The sequence below is a fragment of the Phaseolus vulgaris genome, unplaced genomic scaffold (genome assembly GCF_000499845.2).
Source record: "Phaseolus vulgaris cultivar G19833 unplaced genomic scaffold, P. vulgaris v2.0 scaffold_24, whole genome shotgun sequence".
NCBI classification, from domain to species: Eukaryota; Viridiplantae; Streptophyta; class Magnoliopsida; order Fabales; family Fabaceae; genus Phaseolus; species Phaseolus vulgaris.
The window spans coordinates 390532-395974 of NW_027174093.1; positions in this window are offsets into that span (position 1 = coordinate 390532).

Consider the following 5443-nt stretch of genomic DNA (forward strand, 5'->3'; position numbering starts at 1 on the left):
TGGAGATCGCCGCTGCCCAGGGCAGATCTCCCCCTAAAGGCCCAGCCCCTTCAGAGGCCCTGCCCGCCCCACAACGCAAAAAACTCGTCCTCGGGAAGCCAAAGAGGAAAACCCCTCAGGTGGTTCATGAGGACGAAGAAGAAGACGATGAGGCGACTGAGGACGGTCTCATCACAAAAAGAAGAAGGGTGGTGCCTTCTTCACTACCTGCTCCACCTCCTCTTCCAATATCAACACCGTCCTCACCACCAGCTCCCACTCCAACACCGCCTTCTCCGCCAGCTGCAACATCGCCAGTCCAAGCAGTTCCCTTGGCGGCTGCACTCCCCGTGATTGAGGCTGCTGAGCCTAACTTCATGGAGAACCCCCCAAGCGCCTCCACGCCATATGTATCTGCTGGAGGGGGTCCTCCTTCGACCGCCTCAATCGCCGAAACTGCGGCAGGTGGGGATGAAGGGGCTCACAACTCGCCCATCATCATCACCGAGTCCCCGTCGTCGCCACCACGCCAAGAAGCTCCAACTCACCAACCAATTCCAGAAGGTGGTGGCGAGAACCAGCAACAAGCTCCCCCAGTGCTTCCACGAGCAAACCTCTCCCTTGAGGTCAAAAGGGTGTGGGAACCCTTCTCAGCAAAACTCAAGATGATGGCAGAGGATTTCCCCTCCATCATATCAAAAGCTGTGAAGAGTTCCAGCAAGAAACTCCAGGATGACATCTCCGTGCTCCAAGAGGAGAATCGCCTAATAAGGATCGAGGCGGAGAAGTTGTCCTGCAACCTTATGCTGGCGGAGATCGATCATTCCCGAGTGGAGGATGCCATGAGCACCGAGCTGCGGGTGGCGCGCAAGGAGGCCACCGATCTACGCCATAGGGTGCACCTCTTAGCTCAAGAGAAGATCGAGCTGGAGAGCAAGTTGGTCCCCTATCGTCTCAAGGTGGCTAGCCTGGAGGCGTCAATTAAAGTAGATGCCGCCAAGGTAGAAAACCTTGAGAAGAGGTCCGTAGATCGGGAGGTCCTCTTGGGGAAAACTGAGAAAGAGAGAGACGACACCATGACCAAGCTCGCCGAGGCCAAAAAGGAAAACGAAGGGATCGCCGCAGAGCTGGTCCAAGCGCAGGCGGAGAACAAGAAGGTTACTGAAGACCTTCTTCAAGCTCGGGAGAGGGCTGAAGAACTGAAGCAGCAGAATGACGGGCTCAAGAAGCAGATTGAAGAACTCGAGCTGAGCTCTGCCCAAATCCTCGCTGCTGGGTTTGACGCTGCCTTGGAACAATTCGCCTGCCAGTACCCTGATTTGGATCTCTCCATGGTGTCGCTGAACAACGAAGTGGTGGACGGGAAGATCGTCCCTTCTGAAGACTAGCTGCTTGCTGCTTCCCTCCATCACTTACTCACCTATCTCTTTCTTACACAATTTACTTGTAACAAATTTTTCCCTTCTCTGTACACGTATTTTGAACTGATGCCACTATGTTTTGACCTTTCTTGCTTCTTTACATAATCTTTCTGTTAACTTTATTTTCCTTGTATAAATCTCTTAGACGAAATTAACTTAGCAACTCCGCGAGCGCAATTGTATACTAATTGCTCCGAACCATCAACTTTCGAGCGATAACATTCTAACAACTTGTAACCTTAAGGTAATGAACCTCAGCGCGAAACCGCTTTTTCAAGTAACGAGCTTCAACCCAACTAACAGCTTAAGATGCAGCTTACCTGATCTGCCTTATCAAAACGGGCCTTGGCTTCTCGCCATCACTTGAATTTCTCCTGGTCGCCAAAGAGTCTTAGCGAGACTAGCTTCCTTTTGCCTTCACAACTGGGCCATTGTTCCTTTATCTGGGGGTAGAGGCGCCTTTCGGATCCTTCTCCACCCTCCCTGACCTTGAGAACAGAGAACCGGGTGGCTGGGCGTTCTCTTCGAACCTACCTTAGCCACCCTCTGAACCTCTTCCACCCTTTACACCATACCTGAACTCGTTCAAGACGAGAAGGATTTTATCTTGCCTGAACTCGCTCGACGGCGAGAAGGTCTTTAACTCGTGCCTCTACATTGCCCCAGGGGCTACATCTTCTCTCCCCTAGAAACACTGAGGACTTTTTGCTGGTGCCTCTACATTGCCCCAGAGGCTACATCTTCTCTCCTCTGGAAGCACTGAGGACTTTTTACTCTTTCTATCCTGCACTCGCTCGATGGCGAGGAGGTCTTTATCTCGCATCAGGACGCGCGAGGGCGTTGAGGTCTTTTAACTGGTGCCTCCGATCGCCGAAAGACGATGAGGACTTTAAACTTTAACTGATGCCGCCAACCGCCAAAAGACGATGGGGACTTAGAAACTTTTTAGAAAGCATGCAACATAACTTCAACTCTCCTTAAATCACATATAAGTGACAAGGTCTTTCTTCAAAACTTTCGGAAAACAACAAGCATGCAATCTAAAACACTTTAAACTTTGAAAACTCTTCTTTATTGGGCGGCCTCATTAAAAACCCTCCTTAGGGAAAAAAGAGTGCCCCCTCCAAATTGTTTTAACAGAAACATTGTAAAGCTCTTCGCGTTTGTTTTTACTTACAAAGTTCTTAACTATAATATAACTTGAGGTGCGTGGCGTTCCAAGTGCGAGGAATCGCCCCTCCTTCCAACGTTTCTAAACGGTAAGCGCCGTTCCCGAGCGCCTCGGTTATCCTGAACGGTCCCGTCCACTTAGGCGACAACTTGTTCTCCATCTCGTACTGGTGGGCCTTCCTCATCACCAGGTCGCCTTCTTTGAACTGCCTTGGTATCACCTTCGAGCTATATCGTCGTTCAATCCTTCTTTTCACTGCCTCAGCTTTCAATCTCGCCTCCTCCCTAACCTCATCCAGTAAGTCCAGATTCAACCTTCTTTCCTCATTCGAGTCTTCCTCCACAAAGTTCTGGAATCTCGGCGAGCTCTCCTGGATCTCCACTGGAATCATTGCGTCGCACCCGTAAACCAAGCTGAACGGGGTCTCATGGGTTCCCGACTGCTCAGTGGTGTGGTACGCCCAAACTATACGGGGTACCTCCTCAGCCCAACTTCCTTTGGCTTTCTCTAGCCTTCTCTTCAAACCTCTTAGCAATACCCGATTGGCTGACTCTACTTGGCCATTCGTCTGAGGGTGCTCGACAAATGCAAATACCTGTTGAATTCCCACCCCTTCACACAGCTTCTTCAACAGGTGACTTGCAAACTGAGTTCCGTTGTCTGACACCAGGCGCTTGGGCACACCAAACCGGCACACGATGTTCTTCCACACAAAGCTTTCGATCTTGTGCGCGGTGATCTGGGCCACTGGCTCTGCTTCGATCCACTTGGTGAAATACTCAATCGCCACCACCAAGTACTTCATCTGCCTGATCGCCAAGGGAAAGGGTTCCAGAATATCGATCCCCCACGTGTGAAACGGCCAAGGGCTGTAAATCGACTTCAACTCCTCGGGAGGCGCCTTGTGCCAATCGGCGTGCTGCTGACACTGCTTGCAACACTGTGCATACTTCTTGCAATCTTCTCTCATCGTAGGCCAGTAGTAACCTGCACGGAGGGTCCTTGCGTCCAGAGCTCGACCCCCGACGTGGCTTCCACATATCCCTTCATGGAGCTCTGCCATAATTCTTGTACATTTTTCGCCATGCACACATTCCAGGAGTGGGTGAGTGAACCCAAACCTATACAGCTCGCGATCGATCATTGTGAACTTGCTAAAATTCTTCTTTATCTTCCTAGCCTCCGTCGGATCCAACGGGAGGAGGCCATCCGCCAGGCATCGTTTGTACTGCGTTACCCAGGTGTCTGGCTCATGGGTAGCGCAGACCTGTGCCACGTTCGCCTTCTCTCCCCGACATGCCCTTATTCTTGGCGACCTCAAGGTCTCTTGAGTCAAAGACCTGTGACTCCTCGCCGCTTTCTTCGTCGATTTGCTTATCTGAAGAACCAGGTGATCTGCCACAAATGCTCTAGGCGTCTTCAGAGTTTCTTGAATTACCGTCCTCTGCCTACCCCCCTTGCCGGAACTGGCGAGCTTAGCTAGCAAGTCAGCTCGGGCATTCTGCTCTCTGGGCACATGCACCACTTCGAAGGAGACAAAGGAACTCTTCAATTCCTGTACATACTCCAGGTAAGCCGCCATTTGTGGATCTTTAGTCTGGAACTCGCCTGTTACTTGTCCCGTGACCAACAGCGAGTCACTCTTAGCGATCAACACCCTAGCTCCCATCTCCTTGGCTAGCAAGATTCCGGCGATCAGCGCCTCATACTCTACTTGGTTGTTGCTGGCTTTGAAGGCAAACCTCAGGGACTGTTCGATCAGCACGCCGTTGGGCCCTTCCAAGATGACTCCAACACCACTGCCCTGCTGGTTTGACGATCCATCCACCGAAAGCACCCAACGAAAGTCATCCCCCTCAACTCGTGTGGCTTCTGACGAGAGCTCAACCACGAAATCTGCGAAGATCTACCCCTTAATCGGACCTCGGGGCTCATACTTAATATCAAACTCCGACAGCTCCACCGCCCACTTCACCATTCTCCCGGCGACGTCGGGCTTCTTCAGGACCTTCTGGATGGGCAAGTCGGTCATCACCAATATTGTGAAGCTATGGAAATAGTGGCGTAACCTTCTTGCCGAAAAGACTACTGCCAGTGCAGCTTTCTCCAAGGCCTGATATCTTACTTCGGGGCCTTGCAGCACCTTGCTGACAAAATAAATAGGCTTTTGAGCCTGATCTTGGTCTTGGGCGAGCACCGCACTCACCGCCCTCTCAGTCACAGCAAAATACAACCTGAGAGGGGTCTCCATCAGCGGTTTGCACAAAACCGGCGGGCTCGCCAGGTACTTTTTAGGCTTGACGAAGGCTTCTTCACACTCCTTCGTCCAGGCAAATTTGTTAGTCCGCCTTAAACACTGGAAATATGGATGGCCCTTCTCTACGCTAGCCGACACAAAGCGAGACAGGGCGGCCATCTGACCCGTGAGCTGCTGCACCTCCTTCACGGTCGTGGGGCTCCTCATCGCCAAGATGGCGGCACACTTATCAGGGTTGGCTTCTATTCCTCTCTCAGTTAAGAGGAACCCCAAGAACTTCCCAGCCTCCACGCCAAAGATGCACTTCTCGGGATTCAGCTTTAACCTGAACTTGGCGATCGTAGTAAACAATTCCTCCAAGTCCGCAATGTGCTTGCTCTTCTCTGGCGAGGTCACGACCATGTCATCTACGTAGGCTTGCACATTCCTTCCCCACATTGGAGCAAGTACCCGATCCATCAACCTCTGGTACGTGGCCCCCACGTTCTTCAGCCCAAATGGCATCACCTTGTAGCAGTAGCACGATCTCTCGGTCATGAAGGCAGTCTTCTCTTCATCCATGGGATGCATCTTGATCTGGTTATACCCCGAGAAGGCATCCAGGAAACTCAACAA